The 25000-nt window shown below is 36.2% G+C and overlaps 2 protein-coding genes across 2 annotated transcripts in view; one reads left to right on the forward strand and one right to left on the reverse strand.

The window, feature by feature from the left end:
* The window catches only part of LOC135197846 (uncharacterized), a 57179-nt gene that overhangs the window by 16484 nt on the left and 15695 nt on the right, over positions 1-25000 (reverse strand). The window lies entirely within an intron of this gene.
* LOC135197430 (uncharacterized) overlaps positions 23455-25000 on the forward strand; it is a 26887-nt gene continuing 25341 nt past the window's right edge. Inside the window, exons 1-2 of the mRNA XM_064224501.1 lie at positions 23455-23672; positions 24649-24862. The gene's annotated coding sequence lies outside the window, so the exon portion shown is untranslated. The remainder of the gene's footprint in view (positions 23673-24648; positions 24863-25000) is intronic.

Below are 25000 nucleotides of genomic sequence, written 5' to 3' on the forward strand. Positions count from 1 at the left end.
TCCCGACCTGTTAAATGATAAGTACAAAAACATTCCGAGATAGACGGATAACTCTCTGCCTAGGGAAGGTAAATGAAAGGTAAGACTCGGAACCTTACACCTGGAGTCGATAGCATCGACGTAATTGGAAATCTGTCGTAGGTAAACATCAGAGAGGCAGGAAGCGTTGGCTAAAAACTCAATGTTTACATATTCTCACTTCCTTGAATACCTGAATTGCTACAGAAATACAACGATGCAATGCGTCACTACACTAATACTATTCTTGCATTTTAATACATTTTTACCTATTTATTATTTTTATCTCTTTTTCAATAAATGAGGTCCTTTCTTCCTAATGAACTTAATATTCTTAGGAAGCTTCATTGTCAAGTCGATGGCCCCTGTAGACTTGTTCAGTATGAATACGGTTCATCATCTGAATAATAATAATAATAATAATAATAATAATAATAATAATAATAATAATAATAATAATAATATAAACAACTAAATTACAGTGTGGCATTACAATAACATTAAACCACTGCAGTATCAAGGGAAAAAGTATTTTTTTTTCCAATTGATTGATTGTGTATTATATCTGGCGTCACAACATCTGGGTAATTGACACCGAAATAAATTAAATATAAAAAATTAAATTTTTTATAAACTTCATATAAAAAGATCTATAAATATATTATATAAAAATTTTGTTCATATATAAGTTCTTACATAGACAATCTATGTATAATTTAAATTTGGTTAAGGAGGCCCGCCTCCCTCATAAAAATATATATCTGCTCTATATTACAATTCCTTTCCAAGAATTGTAGCTAGGATAAAATTACCTACTCTGTCACGACCCCAAGACAGTAACCTATGTCTCAAATTCAAGAATCTGGGACATTCAACCAGCAAATGTCTCACAGTCAAGGGCACAGTACAGTTCTCGCAAAACGGAGGATTTTCACGAGACATCAAGAACCCATGGGTGAGTCTTGTATGTCCAATCCTCAATCGGCACAACATCGTTTCTTGTCTCCTTGGCATATACGGATATGACCAAGGAGACACTGATGACGTGATACTACGCATTTTTTGATTATTTAAAATATCCTCCCACTGGGACTGCCAACATTTTTTTACTCTCTGACCTACTAGAGGATACAAATCCCGATATGGTAGTAGGCATCTTGTGGGTTCTGAGGAGCTGACTGCAGACTTTGCAAGTTGGTCAGCTTTCTCATTCCCAGCCACCCCAACATGGGAAGGCACCCAACAGAACTTTATTTCTTTCCCTCTTCTTTTTAGTAAACGCAGCCATTCCAATATATCTAAAATCAGAGGGTTTAAAGGGTTAAAAATTTCCAGTGACTGAAGAACACTTCTTGAGTCACAATATATAATAAAATTATTTTCATTCCGAATTAAAACTTCCTTTAAAGCTTTTAAAATTCCATATAGTTCTGCTGTAAAAATCGATGCAACAGATGATAACCTGCCACTTCTCTCTACATCAGGGAAGGCTACACCAAAGCCAAAGACGCCAGCATCTGACTTTGAGCCATCCGTGGAAAACTGCAATGGAGTCATCATGTTGCACGGAATGTTCTAAAAATATTGACCGCATGGCCTCACTGGACAATTCTGTCTTGGTAAAGTTAAAATATCTACAAAATTTTACCTCTGGAAAGTTCCAGGGGGAACTAACTGAATATTTTGCTGGTAAAATCTCGATTCTTGGCATATTTAATTCACGGACAATAAAATTTACTCTAAAAGCAAATGGATGAGGTTGCTTGGGGTGATTTTCATAAAACTGCCAATGCCTTTCATTTTTCATACAAATGCTGGTTAAAGACCTAGGTAGCCTCTGGAATCTATACCAGCTCCGAACCAGCAGACGCTTGTAATGAAGATCCAGTGGCACCTCATCAGCATCTACAAGCATGCTCTCGGTGGGAGATGATTTAAATGCTCCTGTACATAATCGTATTCCTCCATGATGAATTGAGTTGAGCATTTTTAAGGCTATTTGGCTTCGCAGAAGTGTACACCTCACACCCATAACTTAATTTTGAAAAGACCAAGGCTTTATATAATCTCAACATTTGAGTTCGGTCTGCACCCCACGAAGTGTGAGACACGACTTTCAGCAAATTCATTGCTTTCAAGCATTTTGCCTTAATATATTTCAGATGTGGAATCCAAGTCAGCTTACTATCAAAAATCAAACCAAGAAACCTTGTTTCACCAACACAAGGAATTCTCTGCCTATGAATGAATAGATCTGGATCAGGGTGTCAGTACCCCTTATACGACAAAAGTGCATAGTTATCGTTTTACTGGCAGAAAATCTAAAACCATTAACCTCAGCCCATTTTACTATATTATCAATGCAGAGCTGAAGGCGGCGTTCAGCCACTGCCATCCTTGATGCTGCAAAGGAAATTGACAGGTCATCTACAAATAAGGTATAGGTTATATCTGGGGGAATTATTTTAGAAACCCCATTGATTACCAAGGCGAACAAGGTTACACTTAAAACACTTCCTTGTGGTACTCCTTCTTCTTGATTGAACACATCTGACAATGTTGCTACAACCTGAACCTGAAATATCCTATTTTTTAAAAAAGCCTTAATAAACAGGGGCAAATTGCCTCTCAGGTTACATTCATAAAGGACCCTCAAAATGCCATATCTCCATGTTGTATCATAAGCCTTCTCTAGATCAAAGAAAACGGTGATGTGATGCTGTTTGTTGGCAAAAGCTTCACATATTGAAGATTCCATTCGTACCAATACATCAGTTGTGGAGTGCATACTCCGAAAACCACACTGAGCAGGCGAAAGGTATTTACCTCTCTCCAAGTACCACATCAATCGTGTGTTCACCATTTTTTCCATGATCTTACACAAACAAGATGTCAATGCAATAGGACGATAATTTTCTGTCTTGAACGGATCTTTTCCAGGTTTCACAAATGGCAGTAATTTTAACTTCTCCCAAAGCTTGGGGAAGATATGTTCTCGGTAAATTCTGTTAATTAGGCTTAATATGAAAAGTCTGGTATTTTCAGGGGTATGCTTAATCATTGAATATGTTATATCATCCAGTCCAGGAGCTGATTCATTACATTTATTCAAGGCCGATTCAAATTCTCTAATCGTAAAAGGAGCATTGTACTGCTCATGTCTTGAGGTATTAAAATCAATTTCGACCTGTTCCATTATCCGTCTTTGAGCTGAATAGGGTCTATCATCATTTTTCTTAGCAACATTAGCAAATGATTAGCAAACTCATTTGCCACTAACTGGGGGTCTGCTACCTCGCAACCATTCACCTTGATAACTGGAGGTTGACAAGGAGTGAACTTGCCTGCTATTTTTCTAACTCTCTTCCAAACTAGGGTCAGAGGAGTTTTTGAATTTAGTGAAGATATGAAAATTGTCCAAGATTCTTTTCGTGCTTTGATTTCCAAGCGAAAATGAGCTCTCGCTTTTCGAAATTCTACACGATAATACTCACATTTTCGTCTGCGGTATCTGGTGAAGGCAGATCTCATAGTTCTATGGGTTTCCTGGCATTTACGAGTCCACCAGGGAACTGGTCGGCGGACAAATTTGCCTGAAGTCCTAGGTATAGATTGAAGACCAGCCGAGAACATTATTGTATTCAAAAAGTCAAGAGCGTCATCTACACAGGGAAAGTCATCAGCAGAGTCATCTATTGAGCTGTGCTCCTGGAACGTTGACCAATCAGCTTTACCAATGTTCCATTTGGGTAGCCTTGAAGATGGAGGACTTGATGCTACACTCACCACTATTGGAAAATGGTCACTGGTAAATCTATCATTTATAGCTTTCCAAGTAAAGTCAATAAGACAGTCATCACTACATATAGATAAATCAATTGCTGATAACGTGCCTGTTTGAACATGAAAATGCGTAGACTCCCCAGAGTTGAGGATCCCCACATTTTCATCTTCTATGATGGAACCTAAGCACCTTCCTCTTTGATTGGTGATGATATCACCCCAAAGAGGGTTTCTTCCATTCATATCTCCCAAAATCAGAAAAGGACGTGGTAACTGTTGAATAAGAGATTTGAATTCATTGATGGGGAAGACTTCGTTAGGTGGTAGATAGAGAGAGCATACTGTATATTTTCTTTGCAAATGGATCTGCACACCAATCACTTGCAATGCTGATTGAATAATAATAGGATTTTGTGGGGTGTCATTTCGAACATACAAAACAACACCACCATGGCTTCCAACATTTAAATTATAGGTGGAGTGATAGGATGTATACTCTCGTGGGCTGGGCACATATTATTACCAATCATGGTCTCCTGCAGAGCTATACAAACAGGAGACACTTCTGATATGAGCAGCCTTAACTCTTCCCATTTAGCTCTCAATCCCTGACAGTTCCACTGGAGAAAATTAATGAATTTTATTTTCCTTTAGAGGCTGTTACATTAGAGCCTCTTTTAAGAGCTTTCAGCTTAGAAATCACTGGTGCAGCCTCCGGAGAGGCAAGAGCACCAGAAATCACTGGCGCAGCCTCTGAAGAGGAAGGAGCGCCAGCAACAATTGGCGCCACCTCCAAAGAGGGCACGAGTAAGGGTCGTTACCAGTTTCTTATTCAAATTATCCTTATTAACATTTATATTTCTCTTTCGGTTGGCAGCGACACTGGAAAAGGATATTCCTGGTCTAACATATTGATTCGATACTCTCTCTTTTGCCTCCCTAAATGTGATACGTTCTGTTACCCTTAAAGTTTGAATCTTTTTCCATGATGTATACATCACAATTAAGTGAAGATGATGGATGATTTTCTCCACAATGTATACATCTGGCTTGATTATTACATATGCCATGCTCTGGTTCACTGCATTTGACACAAATGGCTGGCTTGCCTTGCAGTTTCTGTCTACAGGACCCTAACATATGTCCAAATTCTTGGCAATGGAAACATCTCCTTGGTCTTGGGATATATTGTTTAATCTTGAAATGTAGCCAGGCTGCTTTTACTACAGTAGGTAATCTAGTAGAATTAAATGTAATAATCAAATTGGGAAGTGGTACAAAGACTCCATTTACCTTCTTCTTCATTCGCTCAACTCTTATTACACCTTGATCTTTTAGTTCCTCTACAAGTTTTTCTTCGGCGTATGTCATCAGTTGGGGAGCATATATCATTCCCTTGGAGTGATTCCAAAAAGCATGTGCTCCACATTGTACTTTGACTCCTCCAAGGTGTGATAATATTTTCAGTTTTTCAGTCTCTTGGCTGAGGTAGATTCCACCGTCAGCTTTCCTCTACCTTCATGGGAAATCTTAGGCTCACGGCCACAACACTTCACAATGTCTCGATATACAGCAAAAATATCATAACCATCTTCTTCCAAATTTAAAGTTAAATACTTTTCATATGACTTTTCAAATATTCCAGGTCCAATTTCAAACATGTCTCTGCTTAATTTCCCTTTACTCTGTACAGGAGCATAAGATTTTTTTTTATTTTTCCAGAGGAAGGTTGTCAGGGGAGGTTCCAGTAGTCGTTACCTGTGCCGATTTACCGCCATCAAAGGGTCCAGGGGTACTTGTATCTTTATTTTCTGATTCCATAAAGATCAAAGTAAAAAAAAAAAAAAATATATATATATATATATATATATAAATAAACCTGAAAACCTTAAAAAGATATCATAAACCTTTCATGGAGATTATTCTTCCACTAATGGCACAAGTGAAAACCGACTCCCAAATGTCCGCATCCCTACCCTACCCCACAGGGGGGGGATGGCACAACATAATTCGAGTGGCCCAAGTGTAAGCCAAACCCGCTTGATAGGACTGAGAGTATTACCAGAATACAATCATCCCCACTCTAATCACATTATGGGCAAACCGGACAGAATGCCGAGAGTCCTATCCACAAAACTAGACCCCCCTGGAATCCGTGGTCCAGCCCTGCAAAATAGTTCCGCCTGATATCACTCAGGTCCGAACATTATCGGGCAGTTGATGGTCCTGCCACAGTTCCCACTATTTAGCTTCAGATATAAAACCCCAGTCCCAGCTATGATATCTCTTCTGTTTACCAGGTCCAGTAAATTTTTGCAAAGGTGGAAATTTCCACATAATTAATCAAAAAAAAAAAAAAAAAAAAAAAAAAAAATTACATGAAGGAGAAGGATTTAGTAAGAATGAAAAAATTGCAGAAAGAAGAAAAAGTTCTGACTAATTTAGTTGGATCAGCAGCTGGGCCCCAAGGACCAGTGAGAAAGCAACCCCACCAGGCATCACGCCCCAGCTGCTGGTCCCTAAGCCCCCTACCCACGTCAAGGGGTCAGCATCTAGGGTTTTTTTTTTTTTTTTTTTCCAGGCTTACAACAGCTTTAGGGAATGGTGTGAGCGGTATTGGATGAAAATAAGGCCAGAAACTCATCCGCAGGAAATGAGTACTTAATTCTGATACGTGAAATGCATATTTGACCATAAAAAACAGACTTAAATGCTACTTAAAATAACATTAGTAAAAAATGACATACGTGTCAAGGTAATTCTAATAATTCCAAATATTTGCAATTATGTTAATATCATCCTTAATATCTTTGAGAGAGAGAGAGAGAGAGAGAGAGAGAGAGAGAGAGAGAGAGAGAGAGAGAGAGAGAGAGTAAATTCTATGAAGGTATATACGCATTATCTTACCACTCCACGTTTATGGTATTATACTCATTGAAAAATGTTAGACAAACTAGACAACCACGAGGAACACTGGCAGCAAAATCTAGACACAGACCATTAATTATTGTTTTGCTGGATTGGAGGAGATTTATTTTTCTTGGGTCTGAGGCGCAGTGGCGACGTAAGCGCTTTGGAACTTTCGTTCGTTACTGACAGTCCTACTCAGAGCTCTCCAAATTACTGAAGGCCAAACTCAGGATCAAGGTAGAAAATGAGGTAATTCATGAACAGTATCACTGCAATAAATATCACGAAAAATTCTACGGCAATCTCATGTCCCGATGAATAAAATATGTTCTAAAATATGTACTTTCAGAATTATATTGGCGACGGGGCAAAGAAGCATGTGTTGTGCAATAAATTTACAAATACCGTCAGATATACAACCATGGCGGTATCCACTTATCTCACCATATTTAGAAACAGATCTACATGAATGCTGAAACAAATGCTTTAACAGGACCTTTCCTAGATAGTGACCCCAAGGGTTTTAACCCGGTATGTACCCACCTTTCGTGTGCGGACAGTATGTCGAAAGACAGTGTCGAAGGACAATGTGTCGAATGGGCAAAGTGTCGAACTGACAAAGTGCCGAACTGACAATCTGTCGAACAGACAAAGTGTCGAACTGCCAGTGTCAAATGATAAAGCCGAAGAGAGAGAGAGAGAGCGAGAGAGAGAGAGAGAGAGAAATATATCCAATTGACTACGGACTGAAAGTAGTTGTTATCAAATCAACCTTTAACTATATAACAATGTTTACATTGATATATCCTTTACATATTGATTCTAGAGAGAAAGAGGCAGAATAAAGTATCCAATTGTCAAATTAGTTATCAAAATTACATTCGATGTCATTCAAACAAAAGTAAAGTATTCAAAATTCTATTTATAAGGAAATATAAGATATGAAAATAAAATGTATTGATATATTAAAAAAAACTTTTTTATCAAAGAATTACAATCATTCATCAATATTAACCTAAAAGCATTAAAATTTTTATTTATGTGAAAATGTAAAAGTATGAAAATACAAATGCACTGATGTTTAAAAAACCTTATCAGTAAAGAATTACAATTATTCATCAATATCAGCTTAAAAACATTAAAAATTTTGTTTATGAAAAAATATAAAATATGAAAATACAAATATATTAATGTATTAAAAAGAAACTTGCATCAATATTTGTTTAAAGATTGTGAGCGATGGCTCTGAGATATCCTAATCCAAGATTGACGTCGTATGTATCAAAAATACTTTTTAGTCTTAAGTTAAGGATAGCATATTTTTTATATTTTTTTTCTTACATCTCTGCCTTGTCGAATTTGCTCTACAATCATTTCAGTACTGGCCTGCTGCTCCATACGTAGTTTTCGCAAAAGCTTGTCCTCTGTAGGGTGGCAAATCTTCACTCTTCTATGAAATACATTATGCCAACCTTCAACGGAATTATTGGTCCTAGGCAAATCGTTTGCCACTCTTTCGTGAACTGACCATAAGTCAATTTCATACGATGGCTTTCTTCTCCTTCCCCTCTCAACGATTCCCAGCCATGTAGCTTCAAAATATTGTAAAAATTCTCCTAATATTTCATCGGTTTCTTCATCAAAAGACTCCATTAACTTATTGAACAGAGCACAAACATCACAGGGAGGAACAAATGCGAGGGCCTGTATTTGCTTAATAATAAAAGCATTATTGCGCTCGTTATACCATGTCTGCAACCCAAGGGCTTGGATTTTCCTCCACAGACACTACCCGAAGTGAAAGAAGCATCCATAAATTGTGGCTTCCGGGAAAATTATCCTCATTTGGTTGATGGCCGAGCGTTCAAAATCAGCAGTAATGGAAGCAGGATTTAATTGCTTTTCATGCAAAAACTCAAAAATAATGGAATAAGTAGTCTCATCTTTGTTATCGGTAATGCAGTACACTAACGGTAAAGTCATCTTTTGATCAATAAGACCATGAATGGTGTTGTTTTCCATTAGGAGCCGACTTGAAGGTTCCATCACAGAACCATCTTCTATTGGACCTCAAAGTGTTAACATTCTGGGTTGTTGAATATATTTTTACACCATTTTCATCAAATAATAAAAATGGCTCCCCCCCTCGTTGTTAAAGTCAAGTTTTCACCGCTAAAAGTTGAACTGCGAACTCTCCTTATTGTCCGAGCTAGAGATTCCTTTCTTGGGAGCTTTCCAACAATAGAAACTTGAACATCGTTTGTGCACTGATTTATTATAGACGATGGAATTTCTTCAGAATGTTGAGCATTAATTTTAATTTTATCTATAACTTTTATAGCATCAATATGCGCACTGTCTTGTTGATGTGAATGCTCTGTAGCTTTGCAAATTGTTTCACCGTGCGTTATTGCTCTGCCGTTACAATAATGTCTTTTTTCACATTTCCAATAAATTCGTTCATTAATCACTTTATCGATCACGTATGCATAGCCTTCGTGTAGCAGTGTCTTTCCACCCATTTGAGTTTTGATTATTTCCATTATGGAGGGTTTGGTAGAATGGAAATTTGAATTGAAACGTTTGAATCTCGAAGGAAGTTAACTGGTGAGTGAAGCTCTAACAGAATGCATACTGTATATATGTAAAAGATATATCAGTGTAAACAATGTTATATTAGCTGAAGGTTGACAACAAGTAATTTCAGTCGTTAGACAATTTGGTACTTTATTCTCTCTTTCTCTCTCTCTAGAATTGATTTTGTCTGTTCGACACATTGTCAGTTCGACACATTGTCTGTTCGACAAATTGTCTGTTTGACACATTGTCCGTTCGACACTTTGTCCATTCGACACTTTGTCCTTCGAAACTCTGTCTTTCGACACTCTGACCTAATACCCTCACCTTTCCGGGTGTTTAGTACAACCCCGTTGGGGATTACTGTAAAAACATAACAAAAGAGTATATATTTTATGAAGATAATGAGCCCAAGACATATAAGTCGTAGGTAACGACCCTCCAAAACACTTGAGGGTCACTATCTAGAACAGATCCCTATAACAATTACATATTCTCATGGACCAGTCCAAAAAACTAATAATCTCCGATTTTTCGCAGAAAGTTCACATGCGAAAAAGAATACTATGCTAGTGGTGAATACAACATTGTTTAAATAAAAAAAAAAAGCTCTTACGCATATAAAACAACAGATAAAAACAAACCAATCATACAGACGCATGAAATTTGAAGAGCTAAACTGCTCTATTGAAACCGAACTGAAATATAAAATCCTACAAAAAAATAAATCTTATTTAAATATACATTCGCGCCAGTAACCATTTTCTTCGGAAGGAGAGGTCCTTTCACACTATGTCGTACGTAAATGCGACACGATGTCGGACCTACATGCGACTAGCAGTCGACTATTATCTCTAATGTACCTTTTCACACTATGTCGCTCCGGCAAATTTGCCGGTCCAGCATCGCATTACAGCCGACAGGCCCCACTGGACATGTCCGGTGCTGCACCCAGACGCGATTGCAGTTGGCCATTGCCTTCAATACGTGTCTTAACACTGCGATTTTTTCTTGCATATACGTGCGACAGCAGTAGACTTCCACTGCTTCTGGTGATCGGGTGCATTGGTTATTGAAAACATTTGAGGGATATAAATAGTGTTATTCCCGTTATTGAATAACCACTGGTTCCATGCAACGAAAAAACACCATACAATAATAATAATAACAATAGTGTTATTCGTAAATAAGAAAGAACTACAGGTATGGATGGCTTAAGTATAAACTACTGAGAAATGATTTGCTAAATGATTTGCTGTATTTTTCATTTAGGTTACATATACGTTTTAATACCGAAATTATTAGAAGGTTATAGGCAGATTATTGATATAAAAGAGGACTAAAAGCTTTTGATTTCGATATATATGATTTTTTGAGAAGTTTTTATAGTTAACATTTACTTTTTATTTACATTAATTAATGAAACAGAGTGAGATATGGATTTTTTTTATATCAAAGTAAAAGATTTTAGTTTTTGATATAGATATATCAGTATACACTTTTGATAAATAGAGATGTTTCAGGTAACACTAGTTGTTTTCATTTCTCCTTTTTAATTTCTATATGGAAAAGCAAATCTACATGAAAGGTCGATATTATTTCTTCTTACTTGATGGTAACTGCCAGTTGTTGTTGTGCTGGCGAAATATCATATCTGAATGTCGTATTTCGTTTAGCAACTGGTCATGCAGATGTGACAAGAGTTCCCCAAAGGTTGTTCTAGACATTCTGAAGTAATTAAAAAAATTATCATTATCTCTCTTCAGCTCCTCGAAAATTGTGGCAAATGCACCGTACAAGTGCCCTTGTGTATTCAAAGGGTGTACCGAGTGAATTCTAGGTTTTCTCTTCTTTTTTCTCAAATGTAATAAATAAAGACAATAATTTTCTCCTCCTGTCCATCTAGTCACCACTACAGGCTGAGAGAGGAGTGCAAGCGCTTGTCAAAAATTGGGTCACTTTGTGCGGCAGTCGGACAAATGTACGATTTGCGCAATTTTGTGTCGCATTTAGATCCGGCACTGCAATCGTATCTTGGTGCGACAAGAATCGCATAGTGTGAAAGGGCCCTACAATGCAACAGATCTTAACTGCTTCAATTGCGCTTCGGGGCAAAAACTGACATTTTTTTAACTGACTGACAAGTAAAGATCCATAAGACAGAGTCATGTATATAGAAATAATATCAATCGTTATATAGACATCGATCGTTGCGCAAAAGATAATAGCATAAAGCGTATACATTTAATGACTGGATGTTGAGATATGGTAAGGAATTGCTTTCAGATGTTCAATACGAAAGGTACTGTACCATGCATAAGTATATTTGTATCAGACAAAGAAGCAACAACGTATGTACATTCTCATACGATACGATCTACGGTACTGAATAAACAAATAAACAAATATATAAATAAATAATCTACTAATAAAAGGGAAAGTGCAGAGCACTCTAAAGGTTCCTTTGGGAACGTACGAAGATATTACAGACACACGTACAGCCAGCAACAAAACCGGCGTCGCCTCGCCAAACCTGGCTCTGAGAGATCATGCCCTTCTTGCCGTGTAAGGTGGCCCAGGTTCAAACAACCAGTACATTGGTAGAATGGTTGGAATGGGAGGAGGAGGGAAATTACGGTGATCAGGCAGAGAAATACAATAACGAACCAATTATAAGGACAGAGAGAGAGAGAGAGAGAAGAGAGAGAGAGAGAGAGAGAGAGAGAGCTTTTATTCCTTTTAGTTATCAATCTGATGGATATATTTGAGTCCTTTAAGAAATATGTTATCGTATATTTTTTGGAAAATAATTATTATGAAATCTTATCTCACAGTATTGTTCTTAATCGATATCATCTTGTCTATGTAAAAAAAAAAGCCTTAAATATTGTTTGAACTGACTATTCATATTAATATTATTCAGACGTGTCGTTCTGTCCTCCATCTTAAATCACCTGGATCCATTGTTTAAATAATGGTAAACGTTTCATGTTATTTGGCTGTGGCCAAGGATCACGGAACCGTAAATACCTACTCTACCAACCTGTCAGCTTAGCTGCATCTATTTTTGCTCTACAATTACCTGTATTACCAATAATAACGAATCTAGTCACAAAGATGTTACACACCAGGTTTTATAGCCGTGGGTTGTGTGTCTCAATCAAGGATCAATTTTGCAAAGGTATTATTTTATTAATTAATCTATGCTAAGAACACATTACTGGATGTGCTCATCTAGTACTACAGGATTTGTATTTATGGCATAACTTAGTTGAGTTACCAGAAGTTGAGTGTGATGGGCGACTTGGCTCCGCCCCTCGCAACCATCTAGACTACTTATAGAAAGTATTTTAATTTGCTATATTTCTCATATTTTAACATATTTATTATATTGTTTCTGAAACTCTTGTTGAAAGTAAATTATGTGAAATGAAATGCAGTGAATGTGTGCATCGGTGCATTAATATAATGATGGTAGGGTATAAAAGATGTAGGGGTTGAAAAACCGTATACTATTAACATATTATTTAGTCTCAAATTATTCGGTGGCAGTCTTTAGACTTGGGCAGATCGGTCACGTCTTAGTTATATGTAATATATGTTAACTGATGGGGAATTTTTAGTTGATAAAAATTTTTCGTCGGCTCACGGACGCGAAATTGGAACCCAGAAATCAGGACGTACAGTGAAGCGCCTTTAACCACACAGCTACCACGAGAGGATATGAGTTAACGCCGCCTCTCACCTACAAATCCCTATCGCGCCCAGGTATTCGTTGTTTTGGATTCGGTGCTTCACTGGACGTCCTGATTTCTTGGTTCTTAGGTTCGCGCCCGGGAGCCGACGAAATTATATCAACTAAAAATTTCCTTTCAGTTAACATATATTAAAATATATCAATTCTGAGGTAGAGCGAATTAGATATTACAGGTCATTTGCAGCTTAATGCATACATATGAAATACGGTGATGTGATCAGACTCATATATATATATATATAATATATATATATATATATATAGATATATATATATATATATATATATAGATATAGATATAGATATGCATATATCTATTATATAGATATAGTATATATGCATTATAAATATAGATTAGAAGTATGCATATATCTATATATATATATATATATATAAATATAGATATATATACAATATATAATATATATATATATATATATATATATATATATATATATACGTATATAAGTATATATAGTATATATGTATATATAAATATATCAATATGTAATTTTCGTTAAAAGCAATTGCTTTAGTGGCATCAATAAGTTTCTTGCAGGTATCTCCACTGATGCCACTACAGCAATTGCTTTTAACGAAAATTGTATTAGAGAAAAACTATGTCTAAAAGTATATACATATATGTATATATACATATATATATACATGTATATATATAAACTAATGTAAAATAGATGTATGTGTGTATGTGTGTGTATATATATATATTATATATATATATATATATATATATATATATATATGCACGTCACTAGAACTATTGCCACTGGGAAAACTACAACTGAGAAAATTGCCCATCTAGGAATATCATCACCGGGAATATTGCCGTCCATTGACATATTTAAAAACACATTAAATGTGACTGCATTTGATTGATAATAGTTAACAATAATATGGATGACAAAGAAAACAAAATAAAAAGTCCGTAGTTTATTACAAAATAGACATTTGAAAAATGGCACTGTAAAGTGCACAGTTTATAACCAAAAGCAATAATTGAAAAAAATTAGAATGGGGCTTATTCATTAAAAATATGATTGTTACAAGCAATAAAATTTTAATTCTTCATTTTATTATCCCAATTACTATAGTTTAGGACTATATTTGTAGTCTTGCATTCCGGTCTTTGTATACATTGTATCTTGAGGCCTGTCCCTAGGCCTGCTGCAGTTTAAAGTCTTAATGAAGTGTTATGCTGTTATTTACCTTGTTATCAATAAGTTCTTAAACCCCCATGTATCAGCTGAAGTTGATCTGTCAGAACACTAAAAGGTAGTAAGGTATTCTTCAATTTTACCATTATCATTTTTACCCTAAGAGAATACTTCAAGTTCATACTACATTATAGTTTTAAATGTAAACTGTACCAACTAGCTCATCTACAAGTAAATTTAACCAACTAGCTGGGCCACAAGTGAACTTAACAAACTAGCTGGTCTGCAAGTAAATTTTACCAACTAGCTAGTCTACCAGGGTTGATCATCAAATAACTAAAGGTAGCCTACCATAGCCTAACCTTAGCTTAGCAATAGTAGCCTAACTTGGCAACCTTCAGAAATAAGTTTATTGTTTTCATCTGTCCCTCTACACAGCTCGTCTTGGCTAGTTATGAAAGTCAAGTTATTCTTACAAGCTAGCCTACCTTAGACTGTACAATGTAAATAAGCACATTGAATTATAGGTCCGTATAACTGTGGATTGTTACATCGCTTTATATATGTACCTCCTAGTAATAATTGTACATGAAAATTTTCAAATATCTTTCATGTCATGGTTCAGATGCCTTGATTTAGTTCTGTAAAGTATATACAATGTCCTCTCCCCTGAATCCCAACTGTATAAATATGAATTCATGCAGATTGTAATTAAATTTATACTGTAATTATACAAATACTTTCTCTTATAAGATCTGTAAGTAGCCCCAAATATACCTTAAAAATGTCTGCAGGTCAGTGCAGGAAGCCTGTCGTTAATAAATGTGACATGTGAGATTCAGAAATGATTTTTGTGAATTTTGTTTTTAAGATTTCCTGACAAGCACAAAGAGCAAGACCACTACCTTACTTGGGTTAGAAACTGCAGAAGGGATAAAAAGCCAAACTGTGGATCACACATATTGCAGCAACTAATTAGGAGCCCTTCATAAATTACGAAACTCCTTAAAGGAGTTGGAGGGGGTATAGTGAAGTCTTATGAGTTACAAAACATATTCAGATTTTTCCTGTTTCTTTGTAGAATAACAAGAGAGAGAGAGTAAAGTTTCTGAAACAGACTTTCATTATATTTTAGTAACACTGACAAATAGTATTTAATATTTTATAATTATATGTTTAACAAATATCACAAACTCAACCCTTGTTTGTACGTGAATATTTTCTGGTATAAGTATTACATGACATAGAATAATATAACAAACTCATCCCTTTTCTGGACTTAGAAAAATATTACAAATCAGATCAGTCCTCTTCTAATCTTAGGTATAGTCTACTTTGTGTATTATGATAATCTCAAAGAAAATACCGCAGACACACACACACACACACACACTCCTCTCTCTCTCTCTCTCTCTCTCTCTTCTCTCTCTCTCTCTCTCTCTCTCTATATATATATATATATATATATATATATATATATATATATATATATATATATAGACGGAGAGATTAATAAAAAAAATCCTTAACTGAAGGCATTATACACGAAAAAAAAGTAATGGTAAAAACATTAGATTTCCTGGTCCAAACGGAGTGATTTCACATATATACCACTACACTGTTTTTCTGCGCTAAAATACAATCCATCTCTCTCTCTCTCTCTATTCCTTAATACTCTAAGATTACGCTTGTCAATACAAAGCCTTAAACGTAAATGAAGGAAAAAATGAAGAATTTCCGACTTTCGGGGCAGGATGAGAGAGAGAGAGAGAGAGAGAGAGAGAGAGAGAGAGAGAGAGAGACAGAGCGAGAGAGAGAGACGAGAGAGATTGAGAGGAGAGGAAGAGAGATTGAGGGAGGACAGGGAGGACTGGACTAGAGGGAAGAGAGAGAGAGAGAGAGATTATTTCAGCAATCTATAACACCAAGAGACCCAAGGCATTATCCAAATCTTTCAAAATACTTCCTGATATATTTTGACAAATCGAAATATCTCTCGTGATAAATAGCAACTCAATGAAGAATCGAGAAAGAGGAGTGTGTGTAAGAACTGGGTATGTCCTCTGCAGATATGGATTCCAGTTTGAAGAAAGTATGGCCTTTTCTGGCCTCGGCAGCAGCTGTTGTTCGGACGTTGTTGTCCACATGTCCAGCGATTTACTGAGAGAAGTCTGACGCAGGAATAGTCATCTTGTTTGCTGTAGCGGCCTATTCACTGGTGAGGATGTAGATCTCTGATGATGGAGCTGAAGAGCCCAAGGAAAAGGAACTGGACGAGAGAATTGAGGCCTTGCGAGACACCATCCAGCAGGTGAACTTGACATAATAAATCGTCAGTTGCAGCAGAGGTCGACTACTATGAAGGCGTTGGACAGATCACTCATGAGGTGTTGCAACAGCAGGCCTGGCGAGAGAGGGCCCACTCGCTCGAGGCTGAAACGTTGTTTCTGAAGAAGGAGAACGATAAAGAGGGAGAAACAACAGCTGGAAAACAAGATCCTCAAGATCACAGAAGAAAATCACCAGATGAAGTACAACACAAAGGAAATTGGGCAGAAAAACGTTGCATTATGTGAGGGATCTGTCTGTGCAGTTAGCAAAGGCAAACCGCCAGCTTCAAAGGTCTGAGAAGCTCCTACGACAGAAGGAGAAAGCCAGCAGCTCAGGACTGAATAAGCATCGCGGATGGCGAGGCTCATCCAGGAACAGAATGAAACGACCGAGGCAGCGCGAATCCGAGAGGAAAGACATCGAGCTCAGGTTCTAGCGCCTGCTGATGGAAGTGGAAGACCTCACGAAGGAAAAGCGTCGACTCCAGAAAGACCTTAAGGTGGCGGAATTAAAAAAGATGAAAGGCTTCCCAAGTCCTCAAGAATCCCAACGGGAAAGCGCCCTTGAAGACACACATGAAAGAGGACAAACGAACGAACACAGTCTCCAAGGAAGGAGGAAGACTTCGAAATCGAGAAGAGATGAGTCGAAGCCTCCGGCAGATTCTCGAACCAACCTCGAGAGAGTCTGCCATCAAACACAACAAGGAATAAAAACAAGTTTTTTGGAGGAAACCAAATGTCTGGTACATATAAGGAACCTTCCAAAATGTGAAAACAACATAGTATAAGCTGTCAGAGGACCGTCCACATACAAGTTTTTCTTCAAAAGGAAGTTGAAAAACCTGGAACACCATGTCAGGAAATTCTCAATTTATATATATTTAGAAATTCTGAATATATATAAATTCAGAGTTGGAGCGATGACACCATGTGAGGAAATTCTCAATTTATGTATATTCAGAAATTCTGAATATAGATAAATTCAGAATTGGAGCGATAACACCATGTCAGGAAATTCTCAATTTATATATATTTAGAAATTCTAAATATATATAAATTCAGAGTTGGAGAGAAACAAAACTTCCAGATCTACAGTGTTTTTTTTTTTTTTGGTGAGCAGTGCCAATGAGCAGAGGGAATGCGCTCATTGCTGGCTAAACAAAACCCCTCTGCCATGATTTGGCCCTGTGATGACACCCCAGCAGTGAGGCATCATTGCCGTTAAAAGCGCAGAGAGAGAGAGAGATAGAGAGAGAGAGAGAGAGAGAGAGAGATAGAGAGAGAGAGAGAGAGAGAGAGTTAAGAAAAATTTCTGGAGCAGATGGAAGAGATAGGCTACTTTTGCAGGTGCAGGACGGAATACTTCTGGAGGAGTTAAAAAAGAATCCTGAGAAACTGAGAATGCCAAACACGACATAACTGCTCATTTAGAAAAGACAGAGGACAGGAGGCTCCAGGGAGGCGAGAGGTCAAAAAGAACGTTCCTGTAGGTACTAAGAAGAAATTCAGATGGCATTAGTTGTAGATACTAAAGACGAGGAGGAGGAGGGTTGACAGAAAGGCTGAGAGAAAACAGAAAAAGGATGCATGAAGATCTACAGAGAAGAGATACAAGGAGACAAGAAATAAAGGAAGACTGGATACACGAAGGAGTCCTGGAAGCGGAAATGAGAGGAGGTGGAGGAAAGCGAGATAAACCAAAGAGAAGTCAAACGGAAGGATAGCAAGAACATCGATAGAAAAAGAAAAACTCTGATTTCCTAAGAGACAAAAGAAGATAAAGAAAAATGAGAAAGAAGCTATTAGAAGATCATCAATAAACCGATTTTGTGCAAGGTGAAATTGTCAATGTTCATTTGAGTTATTCTCCGGAAGACGGACTACAAATGGAAACCTGTTTCAAGGAATTCTAAGAAGTGCTGTTATGGTGAGCAGTCCCAATGAGCAGAGGGAAGGCGCTCACTGCTGGTTAAACAAAACCCTTCTCCAATGATTATGCCCTGTATATGACACCCCAGCAGTGAGGCATCATTGCCGTCAAACGTGCAAGGGGGGGAGAGAGAGAGAGAGAGAGAGAGAGAGAGAGAGAGAGAGAGAGAGAGAATACAGTTGCTATAGATTATGAAAAAGAATAATATTAATATGAATAGTCAGTTCCAATAATATTTAAGGCTATCTTATATAAAAAATATAACGATTTACAACAATACGATGTGATAAGACTTCATAATAATTATTTTCCAAAATATATACGATAACATTTCTTAAAGCAGAAGGTTTCAAATATATCAATTAGATTAATAACTAAACAGGAATAAAAGCTCTCTCTCTCTCTCTCTGTACACTATATGCATTTCTTTCATTGCTGTTCCTCATACTTCAGGGCAAGAAGGGCATGATCTCTCCAAGCCAGGTTTGGCGGGGCGACGCTGGTTTTGTTGCTGGCTGTACATAATACTTTGAAGACTGCTGTGAAAGCCGTGTATATCAGGTTTTCAGCGGGCGAAAAAAATAACGCAGGGATTTCGACCTGGTTGCCGAAAATTAACGGGATTCAAGATAAATCAGGTTTGGATGATTGTTATCCGTTATTGACCACTTATTAGCAATAATATTCAAGTTAGCCATAAACTACGCCTATTAATCCTACTTACTATCATCACGTGATTCAAAGCATACAAGTTTTGTTTCAAAGGAGACTACTCGCACCCTACAGCTAGATTATGCATGACTTTCATCGCGAGTTTTTGGCTGAGACTTTCAAATGAATTTTCAAAGGATCCCTAATGAACAATTGACCTAGTCTTGGTATATAGGTTAAATTTGCGATAAAAATATGTGGTTCCACAACAGCAGTAACAACTATTGCATAATACAATTTATACTTTTCACAATTAACCAAATAGCCCACAGTTTTCTTGCGCTTTCCGTTTGATGTTACCCGATGCAAACATAAATCATAAGCCAGGGAGTTCATTAAAAGGGTGTGACAGGAAGTACGTCGTCATCTTTCAACTAAAACCAACAAAAATTAGATTTATTTCAAACAATTTAAATAACATTAAAACGTATGGGCCAATTTCACTCTATTTTAGCAACAACATCAATAACAACGAAAAGGCGCACAACTTATTCGCTATCAGTTCGTAGCAGCGATCATCAGATTGCAACACATGCGACGCATAAATACATCCGTAACAGTAATTGTTATTTACTGTTTGTACGTCTCCATGCCAACCGTCATCCGAACAAACAGGGAAGTCGCGCGTCAAGGAGGAGGTGAACACACGCCGAGTATTGGTCAAGGCCCAAGACGTGGCCTGGAGCTCACGGCTACCAATCGATGGCGGAAACGCAATGACGAAATTGTAATAACAACCAGTGGGAAGCAATGTTGCCACAACTGTAGAGATCCATCAAGGTTATCCCTCTAACACTTCACCGTATGCGTAAGAAACATCAGCTCGTTATTTTGTTTTTTCGTTATCATTTCACTCAATTCCATTGCTGCTTCACAGCTTCTACTTCTTCTTCTTCTTCTCAGCTAAATCCTTAGGCGGGGTCGCTGTTTTTGATGAGCCTCCTCCAGCTGCTTCTTTTTATATGGGCTTATTTTATCTCCGGTTATAGCAGTTGTTTTATAGACGGGTGCCCTTTCTGACTTCAACCCTCCATAATTATACAGGACCTGGCACTATCTAGGTTCTATAAGCAATAAAGAACTACATTTATAGAATCAGATTTAAATAAGCCCCAAATTCTTCAGAGACATGCAATCCAATCGCAATTTTATGGTCCAATTATGACTGTGAAAGTGTTGGCTCTTTCTTCTTAAACAGTAAATGCCTACACGTTACATCTGTTGCAGGAACTGCAAACCCCTTTTATTATTAATCGAAATCATTCAGTTCAGTTCAGAGGTATTGCCTTTGCATTGGCTCCTCATGGGCCCTGAAAGTCCTCACCTGAAGTCTTTTATCCTCTTGTCTACCACAATCTGCAAAGAATTTCTTTCTTCAGCAAAAAGGAAGTCCCCAATTGTTCACTTCTCGCTTTCTTGATATGGCTATTGTAACTCTTTATGGATTTTGTATCTCATTTATGATTTTTGTTGCTGTTTACAGATAATTGTCAAATATATATATACAATTATATTTGTGTATATATATATTATATATATATATATATATATATATATATATATATATATATATATATATTGCACACACAATTATGTATGTATGTACATACTACATGCAAACAAACAAACATGCATACATACATACACACACACACACACACACACACACATATATATATATATATAATATATGATATAGTATATATATATATATATATATATATAATTATATATATATAGTAGCATTATTTAGGGTTCTTCGCAGCGTCCATTCGGCCCCTAGCTGCAACCCCTTTCATTTTTTTTAATGTACCTCCTTCCATATTCTCTTTCTTCCGTGTTACTTTTCACCCCACACACACCTATACAGGAAACGTCTCGAATAAAATATTTTGAGCGCAAACGCTCCCTCGATAGCACTAAGACGCCCATAGGAAAATTTTTCTTTCAATCTCGACAATCAATCGGCTTTCAAACATCCACAAAAAATATTCTAGGCATTGTGAAAAATCAAAATTACAAAATAATTGCCGGCACTAGGAAAGTCACACTTACTGTCCGTTATGAACATTTTAAATGCTTCATATCCGTCCGTATCATCACCATATACTTGTCATCGAAGACTCGCGACACATATCCAAGTCGTATTTTCAAGGTTAGGACAACTGAAGAAAACATAATGGTACAATTTAACAAGTAAAATACGATTCCACATCCTTTATATTACATTGAAAGTATTACAACACGGAGAGAGTATTCAACAAGCAAAGATTGATATAATTAAATTATTCTATTCTCGTCGCGTTTCAATATTTTCAATGTATTATGTATGATGTGAGACTTTTATGTGCGGGTTGTACCATTATACTCTTCAATTGTGTCAACTGTTTCAGCCTTGAAAATGTGACTTGGAAACGTACCTAAACATCGGGTAATCATTTTTTTTTCATAGAATAGAATATAGACTTTAGGACAAAGGCCAATCACTGGGACCAATAGGGTCATTCAGCGTTGAAACGGGAACTGACAAAAGCAGCTTTGAAAGGCGCAACAGGAGGGAAACCTCAGTTGTTAGGATGGGGTGAAAAGTAACGCGGAAGAAAGAGAATATGGAAGGAGGTACAGTAAAAAGAATGAAAGGGGGTTGCAGCTAGGGGCCGAATGGACGCTGCGAAGAACCGTAAATAATGCTACTATAATATATATATATTTATATATAGTATTTAAAATAAATTAAAAAATAATAATAAACATAAAATATTTAAAAAAAAGTTATATATAATAATACATATATTATATATATGTGTGCATGTATGTATGTTTGTTTGCATAATTGTGTGTAATATACACGCACTTGTCACTTAACTGCACGTGACAATAAATACAGCTGAGGCCAGAGGAAAAATAAAAGAATACATCAAGCGGTTACGTGTTATCGCAACACATATTAAGGTATAATTGTAAATGTTATGAAATATAAATAATATATATATATATATATATATATATATATATATATATAATATATATATATATATATATATATATATACATTCAAAAATTTCTGTATAATTGTAAAATCTATTCAAAGGTTTTTCTTAAAAGGTCGGAGATTCATGCTCCAAGGTTACCAATTACCACAGTTCCCAAAATCTTCCATGGCCAACACGCACATCACCTGGTGGCTCTACTTTTTCATGTGACACTGAGATCCATCATTTCTAAATAAATCAGTGCTACAAACAATTTATATGTATCTGTGAGTAAAAAAATAAAAATAATTATCAATATTATTTTCATTTCAGTGCTACAAATAATCTGTATGTAACTGTGAATAAAAAATATGACAATAATAATAATAATAATAATAATAATAATAATAATAATAATAATAATAATAATAATAATAATAATAATAATAATAATAATCATCATTATTATTATTATTATTATTATTATATTATTATTATTATTATTATGATTATTATTATTATTATCTCAGTTCCCATAAGCAATGTTCAATATAGATAAGCAGCTCTCATATTACAATTATATATATATATATATATATATATATATATATATATATATATATATATATATATATATATATATATATATATATATAGAAAACCCTTTCAACATTCCTCTTATCTTTGCGATCGTTGTTATGCTTATTTTTTCAGTTAAATAATTATCTTAATTTTTATTACTACTAGGCTCTTGAGAAAAATGGTCCCCAAAAAGGGAAATGTCCTACAAGGCATAGCCCTGTTAATTTCAATAAGTTTCATAGAACTTATAAGAATCAGGAACTCTCTCCATTCAAACTCGATCCATTTATTCTTAAGGTATGAATTGCTTGAGATATGTATGAATATGGAATCTTAGTTACGAAGAGGTAATATAAGTTGGGTTAAAATTTTTTGGAGGATTTCTCTCCGTTTCCCACACACACTTTGGCCCCTCCATGCAATTCAATGCTCGTTACTAAGTTCTAGGAAACTTTTGCTTATTTCAAATTTGCCATTTGATCTACATCAATGTTATTTTTCTATTTATCATGTAGTTGACGACTAATTAGTGATGAACAACTCACTCTTAAGATCATTAAATGTCAATTTATCGAACTTGTTTGTACATTAGAGTAAATAATACGATTTCAGATTTAACCTCAATTCCTAATGGGGGGGGTAAAGCTCAATAAAGTACTGAGGGCGCCTCATATCCGTGCAACGAGGAGGCAGTTGGCGACACTGCGAAAGAGCCAGGAGAGGCCGGTCGCTAGGGCCAACCAACGCTCGGCTGCCAGTTTGGTTGCATGAGTGGTTGGGATTAGGCTCGATTCAAGGCTCGATTCAGAGCGCCTTTTGTCTGTGGTGTCTCTGATTCTTAAGACCTACGTTGACTGCCATTAAGACAACATTCGCACCATGGAAGCAGGGACGTATAAAGCAACCAGGCGATAAAAAATTGAAGTAAGTGGTTCGAAAGCTTAGTCCGGATACCTTGAATGTTTAAGTGATTTGCCGGGTGAAAAGCAAAACTAAATTTATACCGAGTGTGCGTACTGAATAGTGTGTCCTAAGTGGGAGAAAAATATTTGTGTTATTCACTGGCGATCAAAATGACCGATAATTAAAGAGGAAAGTTGCTTTGAATATCATTACGCAGAAATGGAGATATGAAGCAAAAATGAATCCAAAGTTAAGAAAGTGCTAAAACATGCAACTTTCTATCATGAATATAACTAAATAAAAACAAGGAAGCAAAACGGAATGTGAAACTGGGGAAGAATGTGCACACCTCTTGCAATGTGAAATCAAATTATTGAACCAATATACTTACTTGCAAGAAACACGGTTCATTGCGTAAAGTCTACGGGTGTCTTGTGCATAAAATACATGTGGAATTGAAATTATGCGCTAGAAATGACAAAACAAATACCTTACATATTAAAAACAAATGATGAAAAAGGCTACATTAATTCAAAATATCTAAGAAATTTTGCTTAAAAACCTATTTGTTTGAGAATACCACCCACACCACACACACCAACACGCACGCACGCATACACACACACACACGCACGCGCACACACACACACACACACACACACACACACACACACATATATATATATATATATATATATATATATTATATATATATATATATATAATATATGAGCCTGTGTTCATGTTGAAACTGGTGGAACAAGTTCCTCTACTTACCATGGTATGAACACTGGACCTACATCTGAGAACCCAGGAATAATAAAACTAAATTAGCAAACAAGACTATAAGCATTTACATTAAGCATTAATACTATTAAGCAAACAAGAAACTAATAAGCCATTTACATTAAGCATTATACATATTTACCGATAAAACTTTTTTTTTCTCTGAAACTTGACTTGCTTACACGTATTGTCTCAACCCTTCGATATCTAGGGGATTTAAGATGTCTTTACCTTCTTACCGTGAGAAAATCGACAGAATAACATTCAATCCGAAAATTTTACTAAGTCATTAAGAGACTAAGATTTTCCGTTGGTTTTACAGTCGAAAGGAATCACGCGAAACACAGTGACGGAAGGCTTTTCTATAAAGATCAAACTGTGGTTTAGCATCTGCGGTATCAGGATAATCAACCAAAGAATTACAGGTTTGTTCCCTCGCACAACCACTCCTTGAATGGACCTTTTTTACCCCAGAAAGAATACTCTCTAGTCTAGACCTTGTTCCTAAGTAGGTAGCCTACACTTTGAAGTATAAGACATTTTGAGTCTGAAGACGCCGAGCT

The sequence above is a fragment of the Macrobrachium nipponense genome, chromosome 21, assembly GCF_015104395.2.
Source record: "Macrobrachium nipponense isolate FS-2020 chromosome 21, ASM1510439v2, whole genome shotgun sequence".
NCBI classification, from domain to species: domain Eukaryota; kingdom Metazoa; phylum Arthropoda; class Malacostraca; order Decapoda; family Palaemonidae; genus Macrobrachium; species Macrobrachium nipponense.